This window comes from Meleagris gallopavo, chromosome 1 (assembly GCF_000146605.3).
Source record: "Meleagris gallopavo isolate NT-WF06-2002-E0010 breed Aviagen turkey brand Nicholas breeding stock chromosome 1, Turkey_5.1, whole genome shotgun sequence".
In the NCBI taxonomy this organism is placed as follows: Eukaryota; Metazoa; Chordata; class Aves; order Galliformes; family Phasianidae; genus Meleagris; species Meleagris gallopavo.
The window spans coordinates 23,330,446-23,354,648 of record NC_015011.2 but is presented as its reverse complement, the minus strand read 5'-3'; positions in this window follow the sequence as shown (position 1 = coordinate 23,354,648).

The window sequence follows — 24,203 nt, the reverse complement described above, 5'->3', positions numbered from 1 at the left end:
TTTTTTTTAATGCAGCACATTTTCTCTATTTGTTGCATTCCAAATCCTTCTTATGCTGGAACACTGAAATTGGCATAATACCTTTTGTGTGGGCAGTATGCCACACTAACAGATGGCCATACAGTGGACAAGTTATGTGCATTAATTTTGATTAGGATGGGCAGAAATCCTAAAACAGCCATCAGTGTAGAGCTTTTGAGCGTGTTCTTACAGGCATAAGTCATCACCGCTGCACTCAGAGATACAGCTCTGAATATCCCAGAATAGCTTGTGTCTCCATGTAAAGTGCTTCTGTTCCAGTGAATCAGATTAATTTTTGAGACAGTGTAATAATATTTAAAAGTCTACATAAACTTCCTTCGAGTTGTCACGACTACCGGTAAACACATTTCCAATGACCTCTAACTCCTGTGTCTCACACAAACTCTTAAAGCTTCCCTTTTCAAACAAGCAGCCTTCTAACCAGTACAGCAGTATTTTTCCACAGTTACATTTTCCAGTGTAGACAGGTAGATAAGTAGTTACATACATTGATCCTTCTTTTTGAAAATTTCAAAGGACAATTCCCTATGTGAGTTTCTTAAAATCTGTGGTATGCTTTTCCTAAATAATTTTAATATCTGAATGTTTAATTGTATCTTCTCTTCTCTTCCTAGATTAACGGCAACAAATAAGAGATCTGTTAAACTGAATGACAACTATTATTCAGAATTGTGGATAAGGGACAACCAATAAAGTTATTATTTGTGGTGATTATATCTCTATCCAAAGATTTATACTTTATCAGCCCGTACCTAGGGACAATACCTTCTCAATTATTTTAAATCAGGAGTCCTAATCTGGAACTGCCAAAACAAACTTGGTTTTCTGAAGACAAGCTTTCATTAAGAGGTATTACACATTACTAAAGATCTGTGTTTTTCAACTTTTATCTCCTCATTCAGTATAATCTGTCCCAGCTATTTGATTTTTTTTTTTAATAGAAAAAAGGGATTAAAAAAAAATAATAATTGAGCAGTATTTTCTGAAATTATCTGATGAAAAATGTAATGGAACCAGCTTTTGGATCTTTAGATTTTGGGAAGCAAAACAAATTACAAGATCATATTATTTTTATCTCCAAATCCACTATCTTTTGTTAGGTAATATTATGATATGGTTAAGTGCATTATCCTGATAAAAACACAAAGCCAAGAAGCAGTGCTGCTATTTGTTTTACTGTTATATTTGTGAGCTTTTATCTAGCTGTGGGAGTCAGCCAGTGAGCAATAAGTAGGGATCATTTTTTGGAAGCTGATTATTGTTGCACTGTCAGTATGCAGCAAAGTGGTACATACCGCCATCAATGAAACTACATCAGAAATTATCAGAACTCCATGAAAACTGACCTCTGAAAGGGAATTAGAAGATCATTAGCCTAAGGGGAAAAAAAAAAAAAAGAAGAAAGCTGAGACGACATATAGAAACCATGTTAAAGTATAAGAAAGGAGGCAGTGAAGGCCTTAACTAAGTCATAGAGCAGCTAGGGGATACATTATGAAAAGATGTTTTGACACTCAGAATGGCTGAACGCTGAGACAGATCACCTGCATGAGTGTTTGCAGCATCCACTGCTGGAGGGGTTTTAATAATTGTTTATGTTAACAAAATAGAGGAGGTATGTCTAATCTTTCAGTTGGGAATGGATTACTTTGTTTGTCCAAGTTAGTTCCAGCTGTGCTTTATTATTATTAAATACCTTGTCATAGTAGAGATTTCCAATTTGCTTTCCTTCTTCATCTTACAATGATATACATTCAGAGATTAAACTCTCTAATTAAAGGGAAATACATTATTTTACATTGATACATAGCATATGTAAAAACTGAATGGATAAATGTAAAATGTAGAATATGAAATACAAAATAAAAAAATATAAAATACAAAACGTACAATGTAAAATGATTTTCAGATCTTGCATATATTGAATATTTCATTGTGTTCATCTTAAGTTAATAGTTGGAAAAGATTAATGAATAAATTTCCAACATTTCATAAATTTTTCAAAACTGATTAAAGCTAAGTTAGATTTTTTACGGGGATTTTTTAGGGCTTACAATACCTGGGTACTGTTGATTTTGTTGGGAGACTTCTTAACAGAAAGTAGACTGATGAAAACAGACTAGATTCTGAGCACTTCCTTTAGCATTGATGGTGAAAGCTCAGTGCTGGAGAGAAGCCTTAAGACAAAACAGTGATTGTAAAATCCCACATGATTACATAATTTTTAGAAAGCATTCCCAGTGCCCTAAGGTAGAAGACAAATTGGTCATTTTTGTTTCTTACTAAAATCCAAACAGCAGTTGAGTAAAATGATACACTGTAGAACATCTGTACTGTCTCATCCCTGGAGTGAGTGCACACTGTCTGCAAAATGCAAACTGTACAATTTTCATGACTCAAACGTCTCCTGACTCAGATGAGAAACATTTAAGGTTACAGTATCATCGCTTTTAGCCTTTTAGTCCTTGATTCTTAGCTATGTAATTATGAAATACTTACTAGTGTGTCTTTCTCGGTTCCAAATGGATAATTACAAGTCATTGGTTGATTTTCACAGAATCATAGAATCACTGAGGTTGGAAAGGACCACTAAGATTACCTTGTTCAAGCATCAACTCACCACCACTAGCTCACTAAGCCATGTCTCTCGGTGCTATATTTACACACTTCTTGAAACTGAAGACTCTGCCTCCACCGCTTTCCTGGGCAGCCTGTTCCAGTGCCTCACCACTCTCTCTGAGAAATTTTCTGAACATTGTGTTCTATGTTTGTGACCAGACAGTAGGAGTTATCCTGTACTACAAAGAGTCTAGTCTAAAAAAACCATAAATAAATGAAATAAAGAAAAGCACCACAACTGAAGTCTGAATACTACTGTTATTCCAGTGTTACTTTTCCGAAGGAGCAGCAATTTTCAGTAGACTTCCAGAATAAATGTCAAGTGCAACTGGGGTTATAAAGAACTCATGATTTTAGCCCTATAGGTATGCAGTAAATACAGCAGAATTTGAAAAATTGATGAAGTAGGGGACCTGGATATTGCGTATCTGCAATGTCTCACTCAAATGATCCCCTGGTTGAATCACCAGCTTTTCTTTATGAGCCACAAAGCAGAGTTAAAGTCCAAGACAATCTGAGTAGACATGCAGGTTTTAGATGACATAAAAGATTCATCTTGAAATAGAAAGGGCTTGTCAGTAATGACCTTAATTACACTTGGAGCTGTACTATAATGTTGCTTGAAATTAATCAGCTGCATCTGCTCTATTGTTACTGTGATCTTCAGCAAAAAATTATCCTAGAAAGGAAGTCTTGTTATGAACATAGAATGAAATGAAAGGGCTTTTCACATCCTTCTGTAGCACCTTGCAAATTATTTTATATATATATAAATATAATATGTAATATTCTCTACAATTCATTTTCCTAAAATAAGCTTGCTTTCCTCCAGAGATGATCACAGCAACACATCCATGAACTTTCCTCACATTCTGCAGAAGTTCAAACTTGCATTGCTGGAAAACAACAGCAACACAGTAACAGCATCATAGTCCTTAGGTCATTTCAAAACTATTCAAAACATGCTTTTTGTATACGTGCAAATTGGAATGTGTGAAGGCCAGAAAAATCCAAAAGAAAAAAAAATGAAAAAGACAAGTAAACCAAATACTACTGCAAAAGTTGGTGAAGTTGATGAAGTTAAGGAAGTATCAGAATTTTTGTGTGAAGCTCATTGATGTGCATACATACACACAAGAAAGTAGATGATAAGAGATAAAAATAGCTTTTTTTCTGGTCTCTCAGACATGATTTTTACAACATCATATTTAGATTATTAACAGTATTACTTACCACTGTAAGCTTTTGCACTGTGTCTAGTAGAAGTAGGATTTGCCTCCAGATGAGTTTAGTTATCATTCCTCATCATTCCTCAGAATTGTAGGACTCAGGAGCTGTCAGAGGTATGATGGTAGGAATCACTGAGGCCTTTCAGTACTTGAAAGGAGCACATAAGCAGAAGAGGGAGTGAATTTTTTATGTGGTCTGATAGTGATAGGACACAGGGGAATGGTTTCAAACTAAAAAAGGGGAAGTTTAAATTAAATGTTAGGAAGAAATTCTTTGCTCGGAGATGGTGAGACACTGGAACAGGTTGTCCAAAGAAGCTGTGGATGTCTCATTCTGGAGATGTTCAAGGACAGATTTGAATGGGGTCCTGGGCAGCTCGATCTAGTGGAATGCAACTTTGTCCTTGGCAGGATGTTGTAACTAGGAGATTTTTAAGGTTTTTTCCAACCTAAGCCATGCTATGATTCTTATTACTCTATGATGGAAAGCCACAGTGTGCAATGAGAGATATCGGAGTATTTCCTCCGTGCACTTTTCAGTCTTTCTGAAAATCTCGTAGAGGGAATTGTGATGGAAAGCAGCAACTGATTATGTGACAGTGAAAACTATTCTTGAATGCTGACTTTGAGATTCTGCCTTTAATAAACATACAATAAACATGTTTTTCAATTGTCTTGGTTAAAGGTGAGATGCGAATGGGACACTGGGCTGTAGATTATGAAATCATATGAATTTCAAACTTCTTCCTGGAACATATTTTCTCATACCTATCTCATCATTTTCTGATCAAAAAAATTTTAGATACAGTACCCAGTGGAGGTGACATAATAAATAAATAAATAAATAAATAAATAAATAAATAAATAAATGTCCTTCTAATATTTACTTACATTTTTCTTTGACAATTTGTATGTATTTTTTTTTTCTCAGTGTTTGTCGCTTTGCACAGCTAGATGTAATTCTACAATCTCAGTTGTGCCCCATGATCTCTTAAAATGTATAAACTCTATCCTGGCCACCTCTGCATTAGTCTCTCTGAGACCAACTCAATGCATGATTAATTCTATGCTTTCAAGTGCATTCTCTCAGTAACAGTGGTTCTTCTTGTTGCTCCCTGAATATAAAATAATCAGAACTCCTCCTCATCTGAAGTCCTATCAATTGGTAGAGAAAAAGAAAACAGCAAATTGAGACTGTAATATGTGTATAGAAATATGAATGCCACTAATATATAAAATAAACTAGTATATTTCGATAAACTATATGGTTATGGTGACTCTAAACCTCCCAACTGGGAGTATCCTGCAAACAGCAACATACTCCATGAAGGTGTATGGACTATAAAACTTTTTTAGTTAATCAATCTTGGATGTTTTCTTACAGACTGATATGAAATTAAAAGTATAATAACATAATAACTAATATAAAAATAAAAGGAAAATAACTGAAGAAGAGTGAAGACTGAGAAAGGAAGAAGAAGAAAAAACTAAAATGACTGTCATCTATATGTCTGGCAATGAATGGTGCGGCCAGTTTATTTGATACCATAAACACAAAAGAAGAATTGCTGGGTGCAACAAAAAGCATGAATCAAATACAGTCAGAAAGCAGGAAGCATGAATTTCACACAGTAAATTTCTTCATAAGAATAACCATTTACCCCTTTAGCAGTTATAGTTGGAAGTCAAAGGTGTCATCCTTTGGCAAAACAACCTTTAGTCAGGATAAATCAATATTGAACATCAAAAACAAAAATTCTTAATGTGTAGATGTTCCATAGATTTTATAAAATCTCTTTACATTTAAGTATGTGACTTAATTGTGTCCAATAATGTACTAAGCTGGATAAACTCCGGGGTTTGCAGTAATGGCTGACAGAAAAAAAGGATCCTTTGAATTTCTCAGGCAGGTGTTACCAAATGATCATAACGTTTAATTATGCTGGCTCATGCACCGACAACATTTTACATTCTTACAGCCTGACAGAATTACCCAGAAGGTGGTGAGGCACAGGCACAGCTGCCTGGAGAAGCTGTGGATGACCCATTCCTGGAAGTGTTCAAGGCCAGGCTGCATGAGGCTTTCAATAACTTGGTCTACTAGAAAGTGTGCCTGCCCATGGCAGGGAGTTTGGAACTAGATGCCTTTAAGGTCACCTTCCAACACAAACTATTCCATGATGTTATTATTCTATGATAATTTGGAGGAAGAACATAAAATTAGTAAACTAAGGAAACCCTCTGTGTTTTTAATCATTCAAACATGGAGTAGAAATAGCAATAGTAACAGATGAATGTTGAGAATAGAGATAAATAAATAAATAAATAAAATGAATAAATACGACTTTTTCCATTAATTATCATTTTATTTCCTCAAACAATCCTACATTTTCAATTAGATACTTTAGAACTGAATAATTTTTATTTTGAAAAATCTTAAGTACTGTAACTACAGTATGCTTGAATTAATCGGTGACAAGCACTAGTACTGCATTTAAAAACTGTATGAATCAGTGTGGCCAGCACCCAAACTAATTCCTGAAAAAAATAAAATGATTTTTAAAAAAATTCAATAGAAGCCAAAGATATTATCACTGATGTGATGTATTCCTCAATGTAAATGAAAACTGGTACAATACAACAAATGAAAATAATGCCTACATAAAATCCAGACTAATCAGAAAAAGCAAGAAAAAGGTTTTCATTGTTTGGTAATTTAAGATTTACTTTTTTCATGTATCCTCCTGTTCCAGTTAATGCAGGTACTTGTGAATACAGACTGTGAAATCATTTAGTGATACTTTCTATCACCAGATCTTGATCAGCCACATTATCAAATTATATGAATGTGCTCTGAGAGCATTGTGAACAAAGAGATGAACAAATATAGAGGATGAATTCTTACTTGAACAAAATTGCTCAGCATTCACAGGACATATATTCAGCATAGTTCCACACACTATGGACCACAAAACCTTTCCTAATGCCTTCCAACCATCTATGAAAGACTAACGATGTTATATGTAAGGACTAGGGAAATGCAACAGTACTGAAATTAACTGGAAAGTACAAGTGTGAAAGTTGCTGTTCCAGGACTTTATCTTTAAAAAATAATATACGTGATCAGTTTGGGTTCCTAAAAAAGTGTCCTAGAGAAACAAAAAATCAAGATAATCAAACATCCCATTTTAAAGCTGTGCTAAAAAAAATGTCACTGCTCTAAATACTGTTTGAGAAGAAAAAAAATATATTCTATTGATTTCATTTCACTGATTTTATAACCACTAAAATCTTTTCTAAACTTTTCATATGATACCTGAATCTTGGTTTATCAACTACTTCATTAGGCATTGATCAGTCAGTCTTGCAACTGTCAGATGCATTGAGAAATGTTCTTTTAAAAAATGGGCAGATTAGAATTTGCTAGGGGATGAAACAGTGAAAATCTCCAATAAAGTATATGCAGAGTCCTACCTGAATTTCCAGATATTCTCCACTGTTTAGCCCAAAATTATATCTGTCACAGCCCCAGGGAGTGTTTTACTTTTGAGAAAGATATCCACTCTCTCTCTCACTTATTTTCCACTCAATTGGACAAAATCCATCAATTTAGAAATCAAAACAAAACCCAAACATCTATCTATCTGCAGGAAGGTAGAATATCTTATTTCTTTTCTGTACCAACTGGAAGGTTAAACTTAATAAACACATTCCAGCTGTCTTCTATTTTTCTAGCACATACTGAATGATGTAATTACAGCGTGCATAAGAAAGAATAAAAACTCCACTTATCAGGCTACAGAGCTTTTGCTTAAAGTTAAGGCAAAAGGAATCAAACTAAATCCTGTTTTCCTACTGGAGAATATATTCACAAGAAAAACCCCATCTTGATAATGACTTTCTCTATAGCTCTCTGCATTACACTGTGACACCATAGCTGTAGTTATAATTGATTGTGAAGCAGCAAAGGAATGACCTTAGCTTGCAAAGATGATGTCTTCTTAAACGAGGAATGAAATAGAAATAAAATCACTGAACTGGCCTCTGGGAATGTAGATATGCCAAAGTGAGATGATAAGACCGTAGTAAATGACTGTACCAATAAACAAGATATACCAAATTCAACAACAACAAAAATGATGCAAACTCTGCATTTTAATGGGACAAAAGGGAATATTTCAATTCAAAGATTTTAATTCTTCTGGAGTACCTGAAAAAAGGGAGATTTATTATACTTAAAGGAGATTCTGCAGCAGAAGCTGTCTTATGCATTTCACTTTAGAAACGTTATCTTACTGGGCTACAAAAATTACAATAAATGCACACTGACTGTGTTTATCTGCTGACTACCCCTCATACACCTCTTTTCTACCTAGGTGGTATTGTTTGTAAAAATGGTCGCTTGCCAAATAAAACCCTAAAGCACTTAGGTAGCCCAACCAGCAACATGATTTGAATGCACCTCAATTTGAATTCACAGTAGCATTGGACTGTGTGTTTGTATTCTGGTAAATATGAGTCAGAATGTATCTAACACTAAAAGTACTCTTTACTACCTTCACAATTTCACCCTGGCACACAGGTTATTTCTTACAAAACATGTAACAGAGTACAGTGTCATAATTGATGACAAAATGAAGGTAGAGTAATAAGAAAATCAAGCCTTGCTGTATGATTGTAGTGCATGTTTTGACACAGTATCTTTATGTACATTTGCTGTGGACTGTAAACTATGTATTATGATTTCTTTAGTCTTCACTTGAACTAGGTAATAAAAATGTTTCTGCCCTATTTTCCTCATCCTAGGCTGAATCTGCCCTATTTTCCTCATCCTAGGCTGAATCTAATCCACAGTTAGTCAATATGTAAGCATTATTTGAAGAAAGATAACAGACTGATTGCTTAACCCCTGTAAATATATACATAATTTCTTTTTCCAGCCATCTTTACTCCTGTTCTGAATATGGACTTTCCATTCACACTGTACAGTTGATTTTTTGTGGAGACTGAATAGTAATTTCTTCCATTCTCTCTTGGTTAATATTACCTGCTAGTGACCCAGATGTTCACCTTCAATAAACCCAACTTTATGAGCTCTACTTCATAAAACTCCTAGTCTAAAACTGACTTTAATAGCGACTTCATCCTTTTACATTAGACCATCTGTCACGAAGTCCATTCATTTGGAAAGGTATTCTACCTCAACACTGCTAAGGTCATTACTATATCACCTCAGTGTAACAATGACATGCGAGACAGGACAATTTCTTTGGGTATTTGTATATGAAATGAGACTCTTAAGGTAATTAAGAGGAAGGATTATGCAATGAATTTTTCCAGTAAATTAAGTAAATGAATATGATGTGTGTTTTTAGTTTTGAAATTTGACCTTCTGTGTAACCAGACGTTTTATTAAACAACTACCCTTTTATAACACACATGCACAATAAATGCACTATCAGCAGTAATAAGGTTACAGATGGCTTACTCTGAAAGATCCTATTTGGCCTCCTTGCTGAAAATTTCATCTTTGCAGTAAAGAGTGGAAGGTGATAGAGTTTTAAATAACATGAAAGCAGTAAAAGTAGTTACAATATTTATAATGGGAACTTAACTGTGAAGTAGTAGTCTCAGAAATATGTAGTGATTCTGGATTATAGATAATTTCCAGATATTTACTTCATCCTTTGAGAATAACAGAAACATGAGTCATACTAGGACCACATCTTGCAGTGCATCTGTCTGTCTGTCCATCTCTCTCTCTTAGACACAGAAAAAAAATTAGAACACCGGGTTCCCAGAGCTCAATATAAAAGTTGTTCTCAGCTATTGAACTATAAGAAAGAGACAAGGAGCAAGATGGATCTCAAGTAAACAGAGTTTTGATCAAGGGAGGCTTTCTCCACAGCTTTTGAAATGAATAGTGAACAGTGACTTGTGATACTAAGTTGTCACTGTCTTTAATGCATTCTTATTCTAAAGTGACTTTCTGATATAGTTTATTTAGCATACTATCCTGCCTGAATTTATGAACAGTATTTATTGAAGATAGAATAGTTCACCATAATGAAATAGAGGAACTCAACTTTAGTTTTATATATATTTTTTAAGTTTTGTTTGATTTCATGCTAATAAGAAATTACAGTAGGGATTGAATATTTGTATTAAAAGAACAATAACAAAGAACTAGCAATGATCCTTATTCTTGACCAGAGTAGAGCTGAAAACTATCTGGGGACAAAATGCTAAAATAAATTCTGGCCTAATTTACTCCAGCCCATTCTGACGAGCAGGATGATGAAATTATCTATTTATAAAGTAATAAAGTAATATTTACTTGCTTCCTATTCTCCTTCAGAAAAATGGATGGACGTACAATTGTATTCTACAGCTCTAAAGGAATATTCTGTTTTGGTGTCAAGGATTCAGCCAATGTATAAATAACTGTTATTGTAATTTTTCTGAATATCAGAAAAATTTTACAAATTCCTTTACCTTTGTAAATGAGGGAAAAGACTTTGGAAATTAAGCAAAATTGACATAAAGTGGAAGAACCCTTTCCTATGCATAACAAATTGGCTGAACGATGAAAAATAAAGGGTAATGGTGTGCAGATTTACAGTCATTCCTGTGGTTGAGTGAACAGGGGAGTTCTGTAGGGGACAGTATGAGGAGTCATACTGTTCAGCATGGAAAAAAGACTGAAAAAGGTGAAGGTAGTGAAATAAAAAATATTCAACAATAATAATGTTTTTTTCTCTTTAGGAGTGAAGTATAACTGTGAAAACTTACAGAATAGTCTTTCAAGACTAAGTGAAGGGTCAAGAATGATATATTGAAGGGTCAATATTAAAACTCAGTGTAGAAAGATATATATCCACCATGGTACAGCGAGGCTTTATTAATGGGTTCAGCTACACAAAAATAAGTTATTACATTTTGGCTTCCATATGGACTTGCACATCACCTTTTCCTGTTATCCAACCTGAATCTCACTGTTGTAGCTCCATGCCATGGTTCTATCACTGTCATCAGAGAGAGAAGGACCTGCCCCTCTGCTCCCCTCGTGGGTAAGCAGTAGGCCATGATGAGCTCTCCCCTCTCTTCTTCGGGCTGAACAGACTAAGTGACTGGAGCCAATTCTCATATTCTTCCTCTCTACCCCCGTCACCATTTTTATACCCCTCCTCTGGACGCCCTTTAATAGTTTCATAGTCTTTTTGTACTGTGGCACTCAAAACTGTACAGTACTCAAGGTGAGGTAGCACCAGTGTTCTGTAGAGTGGGACAATCACTTCCCTTGCCTGGCTAGCAGAGTTGTGCTTGATGCACCCAGGATACATTTGATCTTCCTGGCTGTCTGGATACCCTGTTGACTCATGTTCAACTTGCTGCCAACAAAGATCTCAGATCCATTTCCGCAGGGCTGCTTTCCAGCCTCTTGTCCCTCACTCTGTACGTATCTACAGGGTTGCCCCATACCATGCCCATTCTGCTGTTGCAGAATCCGGCACTTTCCTTGTTAAACTTCATGTGGTTTGTGGTTGCCCAGCCTACTAATTTGTCTAGACAAACTAAGAAAAAAGATGGTAAGATATGTAAGGAAAAGAGCTGGAACAAATGACAAGTTAGAATAGGGGGAAGAAAGTCTATAGGGACTGGACATTTCTGTTTTACTGGCTCTTTTTTCCCACATTGCTAATTCAGTCTCTTGCTGTTTTTCTCCATAAAATTTTCCCTAAATGAAATAATTTTTCTGGCTCATAGTTCCCCTTCATCTGCCCTCAGCATTTCCAGTATTAAAGTATTCTCTGTCAACACAAATGCCAAAAGTGTACCTCTCACAGACCATTTCTTTCTCTTCTGTTCTGTTTTGTTTTGTTTTTTCCTTCCTGAAGGGAAAGAGTTCAGAGAAAATGTTGGCTCCACATAAAGCCAACTATGGGGTTTCTGTTTAACATTAATCTTGAGTTTGAAATATGTTGCATTTTGAATGACCAAAAACCTCATTGTTTGTGAGTGACTATCTTTTATCCTGTACCAATCAAACAATAATATATTTAGTCTAGTATGTATTTAGGTCTAGTATTAAATGTGGAGGTTGGTGTCCCTGCATGTGTCGGGAGGTTGGAGATTCATGATCCTTGAGGCCCCTTTCAGCCCTGGCCATTCTGTGATTCTGTGATTCCGTGATTCTGTGATTATGAGTTCTCAATGAGGAAGGTTGTCATAGTGAGATGCTGCAAATATAGAGTGGAAAAGATTTTCTTAGCCATCATATCAAGTTCCTATGCAAACATATCTTATAATATGTTCCTAAACTTGTCCTGTCTCACTTTTAAACTAGTTAGATTCGTTCTGTAAGACCTTCCAGAACCTCACTCATTCTTGTAATTTCCAGCCTAAATTTTCCCATTTATACCCATTTGTTCTTGTGTCAACCTTGTCTTTTAGTTTAAATAGCTTTCTCCTTCTTTAGCATTTATCTACCTCTGAAGTATTTATAGAGAGCAATGATATACCCTATCAGACTCCATTAAGTTATTTTAGTCTCCTCTTACAAGATAAGCTCTTTTTTCCCCTGGATCATCTTAGCAGCCCTTCTCTGCAAGCACTGCAGTTTAATTAATCTTTCTTAAACACAAGCTATCAGAACAGTGTATGCAGTATTCCAAAGGAAGTCTTACCAGTGTTTTGTCTAATTGCACTAATTCTTCCTTATCTCTAACAGTAATACTATTCTAGGATTTCATTTGCTTTTTCATGATCACATACTCATGTTTCATACCTGTATTTTGTCTGATTAACTTTCAACTGAAATAGACAAAGAATTATAATTCTAATTATTTGTTACCCATATTTCCATTTCTGTTTCAAATATACACACAATTCAGCCCACCTACAGAACAATTAAATGTAAATATTTTATGGAGAAAAAGGTTGCCTATGATTGGTGATCAGTGCTCTGATCACCACTTTCTATGTGCTGGAATTTCTCTTTAACTGTGCCTACTACTCCCAGACCTGGCAAAACAAGAAAGGCTCATTGCTTTTATGATGATTAGACAAAATGGTTACTTGTAGAGGTTTGCTGATAGCATATTTGTATATGAAATTAAAGATATGATTCAGAAAGTTACTCAAACATTAATTCAATATTAAAAAACTTTTTATAGCTGAATTATGGCTGCTGTTGTCCCAGTGACATAGGGCTGAACCAATGCATTAAACCTATTTATATGTTATACTAGTAAAAATCACTTACCGAATGGCCTTCAAAATAGCCAATAAATTATGTTCTTCCAGTCATGATTTACAAATTAATATGAAAACAATATTTTTGGAACAGGATCTTTAAGGTAGCAGATAGCTGATATACCATTTAATTTCTTTTTCAGTCACGACTCAAACGCTGTGCATTACCAAGAGATCATAAGTCTGGATTTCTGAGAAGTGTTATTGACCCAAGTCATTACTTCCAATTATCCTGATACTCAATTACTACCTATCATGACAGATATGAAATTAATCCTCATCAGAAGTGCATATGGTTTCAGAAGTACATATACTGCCTGTTGTCTCATTCTTACTCTTGCTGTTAAAATTGGCTTCCTGTAACTTGACTTTCCAAGTTTTCAAGAACTTCTTTCTATATATCTTCATGAATGCTGTATAGCATTTAATTAGTAATCTGAAACATTTCTATATACTATTGTCCTCAGTCAAATCTGACAGCAGATGGGATACATAAATTTGACTATTTACAAAGCACACATATAACTAGAACACTATTTTACTTAACTACTGCTAGAACTTAGACTGAGGTCTAATAATGAGAGGGGAGTTGGGTTTAATAGTTTTATGTCTGCAGTAGCTCTTTGAAACCACTAACTGCTTCACACTTAAGATGTATGCTTTCTTATGCCTCATAACTTTTCTAGCAAGCTTGTTTGTACTCATGTAAGCAAACTGCAGTATGCCTTTGTCTCACTCCAATTTATAGAGGGAGATGAGGTTCTTTTAATATCGGTATACCCAGCGTGAGATTAAGAAACAACGGTTCATATGTTAGTCCAACCAGTTTATTACAAATCCTAATCAGGGAGACAGCAAAGGGAAGGAGGGTGATAGAAAAGGTAGGAAAGAAGCAAGAATTGCGTAAAGTGGGGACAGTCACCATCAGGATCCAGCAGTGGACTGTCCCGCTGCACGATGTTTCAAAGGTCCGAAGCAAAAGCAGCAGTGGGGAGAGAGCAGTAGCGTGGCTGGCCTTGGGCAGCAAGCAGGTAGCAGGAGGAATTCGCAGAGCCAATCCAGGCAGAAGCAACAGGACTCAGGTAGCAGGCCCAGAAGAGTCCATCAGCACGCAGGAATTCCGTAGTGAGGAATCTGATGGCAGACACCACTGTTCTTCTTCAGCATTGTGGTAGAGCGCAGAGCAAGTCCAGGAGAGAGAGAAGCAGGTCGTGAGGCTTCTCATGGCAGAAGCAATTTCTTCTTCATGAGGAATCTCTTGCCGGAAAACCTACATTCTCATGGTTTTCGATTCCTCTTTTATCCTACTTCTTCTCCTGCCTACGTGACATCCCTGAATACTTGAGCAAGATCCCCTGAGATGGCCATCATCTTGAGGTATGTCCACACAAGAGACTACTTCACAGCTATTAATCTGCAGCTAATCTCTCTCTCTCGTTGCCCCTGGCCTTGTCTATCTGTGTCCTTCAGACAAAGGATTTCACAACCCAGGACTTGCCTGGACTTGTTCATTTGTGTCCCCAGCAAGCTTTGAGGCAATGAAAATTAAATAATCTCTTACAGCCTTGCACATATCTGAGTCCCCTGTTCAGTATGTAGAAAACTGAAGTAGATGATCTGTGATTTGGAAGGGTGATATGTGGTATCAGATGAAACAGTGCTAGAGCCTGGGCTGATGTAACTGCCTACAATCTGATTTAGAAGCCTACATGGCACTAGTTTTGGTTATACATGTCATGGTTTTATGATTTTTGTAATTGGTATTCTACATCATAACATCATGTAGCGCGCTAGGATTTGAGGAATTAATGTTCCAGTTCCATGTATTGTTGATAGTTTCGGGTATCTAGTTCTCAGAAGAGAAGAAGAACTACATATCCCAGAGTTCCGTTCACTGTTTTGTTTTTGTTTTCTGTTCAGAGGGAAAGATAAAACTGTTTGCAGGTCATGAGATGGCCATTTTTTTCCCTTTCTGCTTGTCTCAGTAGTGTGTGTGCTCCCTATCCGACTCGTCTTCAGCACTGGAGTAAGGCCTTCACTTTTTGGACATTTTGTCTCCCTCATTTTATTTGATTTATTAGCCGAAATTCCAATTATATTGTATTATGTTGTGTTATTTTGCATTCCTATATCTTACTTAGTAAATTAGTTTTCCTCCTCAGATTGTTGCCACTGTTTTGTTTTTAGGCCTATCTCTGTACTCGTTCCCCCTTTCCCCTTCCCCCTTTCCTGAGGTGTGGGTCTGTGGGTCCTCCCTCTCCATTAGTCACGGAACCAGGCCGAATCAGCCCATAAACCGCTGACAGTACAAAAGACTGCTCTCCCTTAAAAGGCCAAGCGTAGCATTTACCATGCCTAGCAATGAGGACATGGGAGAAGAGAGTTTGGGTGTGTGGATGTACATTATACTGTGCCATTTGGGGCAGGTATGTATTCTCTCTGGCCAGTTACCTGGACTGTTTTATTTTGTAGTTGTAATGTAACCTAAGACAACTTCAGTTTTAATTTTCGCAAATTACATAAACAAATACCTTTCATTTTATTTATTTATTTATTTATTTATTTATTTATTTATTTATTTATTTTGAAGCAAGTTGTCAGAGGATTTGAAACAGCCGTGGAACAATAGATGAAAGTAAGATGTAATACAGAAGAGATGCTGAATGCTTCCACTGTGAATTCCTTGACTTGTTCCTGGCAACTAAAATGCCAGCCGCTCTGCTAGGTTGGAATCTGGAGGCCGACTGTTTTCCATTTCCACACACAGCTTTCATATTTTATTTTTGAAGAAGATAAGCTAGATAGCGTATTTCAAGCAGGGAGATTCATGGATATCATAACGAGATTGTTACAGTCCAAAAAGAGCATTCAGGTGGGAGAAAAAAACTGTTTGAAGTCAACTCAATTCTCTAATGGACTGCATAATTTGTTTTAGCCAGACATTCAGTTTCAGGGATTGAATTCTGCAGATTAGATGTAATTTTTAAGTATACTTGTATTAATTTTAAGTATACTATAATTCATTCATAAACCAAATACACACGCATATTCTTTGCACATTTACATTTTAAGGGAGTAACCTTGAAACATATCAGATGCTTTTTGACATTCATTGACTTCAAATTTTATTTAAGCAACTGTTCTACTATGACAGAAATTGGTATAAGTGCAAAGCTAAGGGAGAGTGTTAAGAACATACAGGTGAAATGTAATGAAGAACTCATTTACATTTTATTTTGAGCTACTTTTACATTTAACTTCCTTTAAATTTGATTCTCTGGGTTTATTAAGACTGAGAAATTGTATGCACATTAATCTCAGAACTTTTCTTCAATTTTTTTTATCATTTAAGATGTTAATATTGCTGATTTTTAGTAACAGTGGCAATGTATGCTTCCACTAATCAATCTGTATTTACTTAAGAGAATGATTTAAATGACTATTTGGCTTTATCTACTTTATCTTTTAAATTTACTAAAGCCAAAGTTTGCCTAAATTCTGATATAACTCAGTAAGATTCCCAGTATTAACTAGTTAATCATTGATAGCCGTCTTGTTCCTTTTATGTTACTAAGCATCTCAGAACTTCAAAATGTAAATTTTTCAGCTTTTAAATAATATTTTCTGCCTGTCTTTCTGTTCCCTAATTTAAATACTCAGAAAATTTTCTTTATAGTAACAGCTATTTAGCACAAGATCTAAGGTCTAAGTACAGATTAAAATACAGCACATTACAGCTGGCATCTTACTAATGTTTGTAATAGAACAATTATGTACATGATTATTAATAGCAGTATAATGATAGGCATATATTTTAAAAAGAGGACAAGTAGAAAGAAATTTAGTCAAACTAAGCTAAGACGTTCCAACTGGATGCCAAAGTGGAAACATATCTAATTAAAATCATCAGCAACAAAAACAAGCCTACAGACATATTCTTAAAGTTGTCAGTATAAGGCTTTTAGCAAGATAGAAATATAATATGTTGTGCTGAAAAACAGAACAAAACAAAACAAAAACATGCTACATAGCAGAAAAGAGAAGATGGATATTTAATCTGAAGAGCCAAAAACTGTGCATGTTTGGTCTCTAAATATATGAAGAACAAATGAAGAATTCTCCTTGTTTAGAGGTGATGGAAGAACGTGTGATAAAAGTCTCAAAGAACACCTGGAGTGATTTGAGTTTTACACAAGCAAAGGTTTGCAACAGTAAAGATAGTTAAATGAGAGTGTATCTTGAGTGTAATCTTCTCAGGAAGATTTTAAGAAGAGCAGAGATGTGTCAAGTCTGTGCTGTTTGGGGTACTTTTATTCTTATTTTAAGGGAGGGGATACAATAGATTCTGAGATTCTGAGGTCTTGTATCTTGCAAGAGAAGGGCATGGTAAATTGCAGATTGTAAATTGTTTCAAAATCATTGAGATGTGCACATCATTTTTATGCTTTGCATTCCTATATCTTATATGCTTTGGAGGTATTGATTGTGTAATATCTCGACTATGCTGTTTTCATTATTATATGAATTCCTATGTAAAAACTGAGAGATAGTAGGAATAAGTGGACCAATGGTGACTTCCGCAGTGACATGGAAAGGATTGCAAGTATAATTGTTCGAGGCAATCTGTCAGTCTATCTGGGTGATAAATAAGAAGAACTTATTTAAAGCAAGTAGAAAAACTTTTGCTTTAGAACATGTAATTGAGAATCAATTCATTGCAGCCAAGAGGAATCCTGTTTTATGTGTGTCCTGAAAATAAGGCAAATTATGCACTGTTGTGGTTGAAAGTGCTTGGATTAATACTAGAGGTGTGACACTTCTTTACGCACAAACTATCTGTCATTTCTGGTTCGGAACTGGGTGTGGGAAAAATGCTGACAGAACAAGTTACTGGAAGACAATGACAAAAGAAGAGTCTTTTTCATTTCTTTGCTTGTTTTGTTTGTCTTTTAGTGATAATACAGTGTTTCTGAAAGGGAACAAGATTGAACAAGAACTCAGTGGAGGACAAACTAGAATAAGATGGGAATTAATATATACTTACATTCTTAAGAAGATGAAAGCTGAACTCTTTCCTCACCCAATTCAAAAAAGGAAATTAAGCTGTTTTATGTGCCATGGGAAGAAAGCTCAGCTGAAACCAAGTTTAAAGTAGAAAGCTGTTATATAACTAATTTTGTGCAATTCCTTGTGTGTGACACTAAGCATGCCTAAAGGACCACAAATAACCAACTTAGACAAAATTAATTATTTTCTGATGACGCTTTTAACTTCTCTTCTTAGGCTCCCTAGAATCCAGAATAAAATAAAGAACACTGTTTTACATATGTAGTCTTCCTTGCATAGATTTTGTTTTGTTTTGGGAAAAGGTTACATAAAAACATACTTAGTGCTTACTTTCATCAGCTGACATAATGGCCTATATCATGAATCACAGAACCGTACATATGACCAGGTGGGTCCCTGAGCCGATATATGGCCATGCATTTTATACGTCTGCTGTTGTCTATATGTCATTATCAGAGAAGAAGTATAAATACATACTTCAAGACAGTATGTGAAGTTGAAAGCCTGTTACTTGGAAAGAAGCATCCAGAGACACTAGAAAGTAAAAAGAGTTATGATGATGACACATGATGTTCTTACAAGGATTTTTTCTGCAAAAAGCCTTAAATGTTGCAATAACACAACACATCTCACATTATCTACATCTCACATTATCTACATTTCACTTTACCTACATCAGTCACCATTTCTCCATATGAATTTAACATATATATTTGAACATTCAAATAAAGTATTAATAACAAAATACTGCTTTATAATAGCATTTGAAACAAATAAAGAACATCTACTTCTTCACTAGTATACCCTAACAAAATAAGTTTAGCCGAACCTTTTGGGTCAAAAATGAACTAAATCTGAAAGATAAGAACAAGCAAAACAAAAATTGTAGGCTTTTATTTGGGGAGGGAGGAGTGAGCGTGTTGTTTGTTTGCTTTTTCTTATTTTGTCTATTCTCTACCCAGATGAGCCAGTAACAACTAAATTGTCAACTTTAAATACTGAGATATGACTACATACCCTCTTCTTAGTTGAGAACATCAAAACTCCAGTCAAATAACTTATAAGACACCAAGAATGTATGTAGCCAGATGCATAGGTGATTTTCGTCAAGAGTACTATAATCCTACCATTAGCTGAATAGCAACCAATAAAAATCCACTGCTGTTATGTGACAGAGAGAATTCTCTTAATTTCTAATTTCTGATTAATAGTATGTGAATGAATCTTTGGCCAGTTTATGTTCTGGACCACAGTGACCGTGGGTATACAAGCCTCTGATCAATATGCATATGAATCTCATTAGGAACAGTGGAAAGACTTTATTTGCAAAATGCAGGAAATAAAATACCACCAAAATTTGAAAGTATATATTTTTAGAACATTTACTCTGTAAGTAAATACAGCAATTAGGGGGCAGGCTCTATGCTGAGTATGTAGTCAACTGCTTAGCTTCTCTTTTGATGTCAAGCAAAACATTAGATGAATGATGTATCTAGACTTAGTCTATTGCTTTAAAAAAATAATGTTCCATGCTTTGGCATGTGGATCATCAAGTACACCTTCTGTCTGGCTTTGATGCAAGAGCATATGTTATGGTAGGCAGAGAGTTTGCTGAAGGACACTATCAGAAAGTGGAAAAGATGGTAAATGACAGCAAAACTGTACTCCAAACACCACTGTGCACAGTATTTCTATTGACATTTAAGAAAAGAAAAAAGTGGTAATGGTAGTAAAATTTTGTGTTTGTTGTACTGAGCGACATGGTTTATGAAATATTGGTAGTAGTTGGATGGTTGGACTGGATGCTCTTGGAGGTCTTTTCCAACCTCGGCGATTCTGTATTTCTTTGATTATGTTAAATATGACAATTTTGCCCAAGATAAATAAAAATAGATTTGACTGCAATAATAAGGAGGATTTCCTGGGTCATATAAAATGTCCCCTCATCTTTCTGAACAATATAAAATTATTTAAAATTCAATGTACATTGTATATAAAAAATACTCATACAATAAGACAGCAAAATGAGAAATATTAGCAGTCTCTGATGTGAACTGAATTTTTTTTTATCAAATAAATATATGCTACTAAAGAAAGTGATCAGAAAAAATACTATTTTTCTGTGTTTACTCATTGATCTGTTATGTACTTTGTATGTTTGATATGAAAAAAAAAACAAGATTCAATGAAATAAATATAGCCTGTAAGTAAATTAAAGGTCTGCACAGGTGCCTGTAATTTTTGTAACATACAGAACATGTGAATATGTAGGGCAATGATGTTTTCTCCAAAACAGGTGTTTAGTTCAACAAAGCTCAGAGCTTTTCGACAAATTCTTTGCCAAATTGAAAGAACCTTATTCTACTGCCTTCAGTAGGATAAATATTTCATGTGTTGTAAGGAGTAAAAAAATAATGATATTAATAAGAGAACTCTGCAAAGCAGCTAGCTAGCTCCTAGAATAATTTTGAAGTTAAATTATCTTTACACTTTAAGCATACACATATCTGTATCTTCCAAGACAATTCAAAAAGTTATGTGGACAGGAAGAGGAATCATTTCAGTAAATTCTAGGTCCAGGCCTACAAAGATTGAGCTCTTAAAACTCCCATTTACTTCAGTAGCTAATCTGGACAGCATATGTTAATAATACAAATCATATCCTGGGTATTTAATTTTAAGGGGATTATTTAAAAAAATATTTTTAAATATCATGGTGAAACAGGTAAAAGGTAAAATGCAGGAACCAGAAAAATCATACGTCTGAGAGCACTGGCTATGGTGCATATTAAAAACCACCATAATGAATTAATTATATGAAAAGTTCTTCTGAAGTCACTTTTACAACATGTAGAAGATGACAGCAAGAAAAAGAAAAAGGGGAAAGGAGAATTATTAAAGTGATACTGGATGAAGATAAGACTTGGCCGGGAAAAATGTCTCGGCATTCATTCCTTTGTAAATGACTTCAAACCGTACAGTTCCATCATAGACTTTAAGGTTATTTTAAGGACTAACCTACACATTTTGAAAGAGATAGAATAGAAAACTAGAACGGACAGAAAACAAAAGAGACAAGCATGGAGAGAAAAATAAAGGGCACACTGTTTCCTGAAAACTAATCAAGCAAAAATATCTAAGCAGTGTACAGAAATACAAATAATTGCTGCCATCTTTGTTCTTGAGAAGTTTACAAATGAATAAAACAGTTAGAGGCACCTTGGTTAGGTTATACGTAGAATACTAAACTCAAGTAGATGAACTATGTATGAAAATAACTTTGGGGCACAGAATCACTGTCAGCTCTAAATTATTCTCCTATAACCTTATATCAATGTTTGCACTGAAGTAAAAAGTGAAAGCTGTGGAAATGTGCATGAAAATATCAACTAGAGACAGATCTAGAATTGTATTTATTATCAATAATCATATTAAATAAAAAGTATGGATTAACTTGGTTTAAGGAACGTTTGTTATCTCTGGCTGTTACAAAATTCTCAACCTTCTTGATTTATGTAAAATTCAGTGGATTTTATTTTCTCATATCTTGGCAGATTTGCAATTCCTAAATTTGCCTTGGACTTCGGTTTTGAATGATCTCAAAATTAAGCTTATTTTAAATGTAAAACACTGAGCAATAGTAGGAGTCTGGGCCAGTGCAACTTCATACAGACTGCTGCGCAGAGCAGATTGAGCAATGATAGCATATTGCTCAGTAGTGTTTGTAAACTGTGAATATTAAAGAAAGAAGAAAGTGCAAGACTAATAAGCATAAAAATAGTGTAAGAAATAAATACATTTACATTTCAGCCACATACTGATAGGCTGTGCAATTCGTGTTGTGGGAGTGACTCCTTTTCAGTTTTGGCTTTACATAAGGGATACGTGGAACATACATTCATCCAGTATCTTTAGCCTAACAGGGCTGGCAAAAGTTCATTGTAATTTTCTTCTCCAAGGTAGTAGCTCCTCTTTTATTGCTTTTATTCTGATGCCTGACAAAACATACGTGCACTGTCCGTTGCATTGTTAACTGCAAAGGATTTGTTGAAGGTGAGGTTGTTTTGGGAGCTTTTGCGAGAAGCAGTTACAAAGGGTCAGTTATTGAAAAAGTAATTATAGGTTTGCTTCTAATTAGATTACACAGTTCTCTAAGGAAATAGAAAGATGTTGTGGTTTGACATTTTGGCCCATACACTTCTGTGTAACCATTTTTAGAAAAAAGAAACTTTCACCAGAGTGAATTAGACATATCTCAGAAAGAAAGTGCATTAATGTGTAGAAATGTGGATTAAGCTTCAGTAAAGCCAGATTTTCAATTGTGACTCATGATTTCAAAGCTCTGTAATATAAGCTTATTATTTAATTTAAAAATGAGCACTGAAATAGTAGAGTTTTATTTTTAATGAAAAGGTTTTAATGAAAAATGGGTATATTTTTATCTTTTCAGTATTAGTATAGTGCTCTTCAGCTGATTCTTATGTCTTTAGATGTTCTCTAATTCATTTGTGTGGATTGCAGTGATATTTAATGAGAAATGCAGTGTTGATCATTAGGGGTTTTATTCTCTTCTGTTATTGTCAACAAACAAGGCAGAAATTCTCAGTGATCATTCACTGCCAATTTTGTAGAATTTGTTTGGCAGCTTCTGTGACCTGAATGTGTGGTTTTATCTGGAAATACTCCTGCAGAAGATGGAAATGGGATACAAGCCTTTCAAAAGTGGATGTCTTCTGAACTTAACTATGCTTTCCTTGAATCAGAAAAAATGATGTTATCAATTAGAAGACACAGTTAATAACCATACCATCCTTTGGCTTGATTAGCATATCCTGCCCTTGGTAAAGACTATGTCTGGAGCATTTCAGGAACTATGTGATAAAAATGAAAGTTTTATGATGAGATTCTGGAACTTCCAAGATTTAGACTTTTACAAGTATTTCTCTATCCATGAGATGTCTCTTTAAAGACTGTAAATAACTAAGCTGACACCTTCAGTACTAAAAGTAGTTATCTCATTGATCAGATATGGATCAGATACTCACAGATATGGTAACATTGTTCTGTCCTCCTGTGGGTCTATGTCAGTAAAAGTTGTACAAGTAAATGGAAGGCATATTACACTGATCCTCACCGTAATGATTTTTCCCAGTCTAGAAAAGTGTTGTGTTAAACAGGAATTTTACCAAATTTGAAAAATCAGATTGAACTCACTGGGAAACCCTTACTATTATTAAACAAACAAAACAAACCAACAAACAGAAAACAAACCAACAACAAACATTTTAACACTTTCCAATCAAAAGTTCTCTTAGTTAATTCTGTTTTCTTGCTAAAGTAAAAATTATAGGACAACTCATGAGTCCAGATTCAGATAGCTGATGGAAATTTATATTGAGAACTCTGTAAAAAAACAATCTTACCCTCATCATAATGAATGTGGAAATTATTGTTTTCCACCCACATTTTTGTTTTTTTAACAATGTTAAAAATAGAAGAAATATTCTGGCAACCATAAATGGGAAAAAAAGATTGTTACTTGTCTGCAGAAATAACAAATATAAAAACTTTTTGTGTGTCCTTGTGTCTTGCTTCAATTTATAGGAGGGAAAGGAAGTTCTTTTAATATATGCATACCCAATGGTGAGATTAAGACACAATGAGTCAAATGTTAGCCCAACCAGTTTATTACAAATCCTAATTTCTTAGGGAGATAGGGAAAGGAAGATGGGTGATAGAAAAGAGATAGAAAAGAAAAGCAAGGAGTCTTTGTAGAAAGCAAGAGAGAGAGTCACCACCATGGGTCCAGAGTGGCTTACAGTTCAGACACTGATCTTCTGTAGAGGTGGGTCGTTGGAGGTTGTTGTTCAGTTGATGATGATGGCAATGTTTTCCATGACAGTACAAACTTATTTGTACTGTACAAAGTGATCAAGTCAGCTCTGGCAGAGACAGCTTCTTGTTCTTTGAATCTCAGCAGGAGCTCCTTTT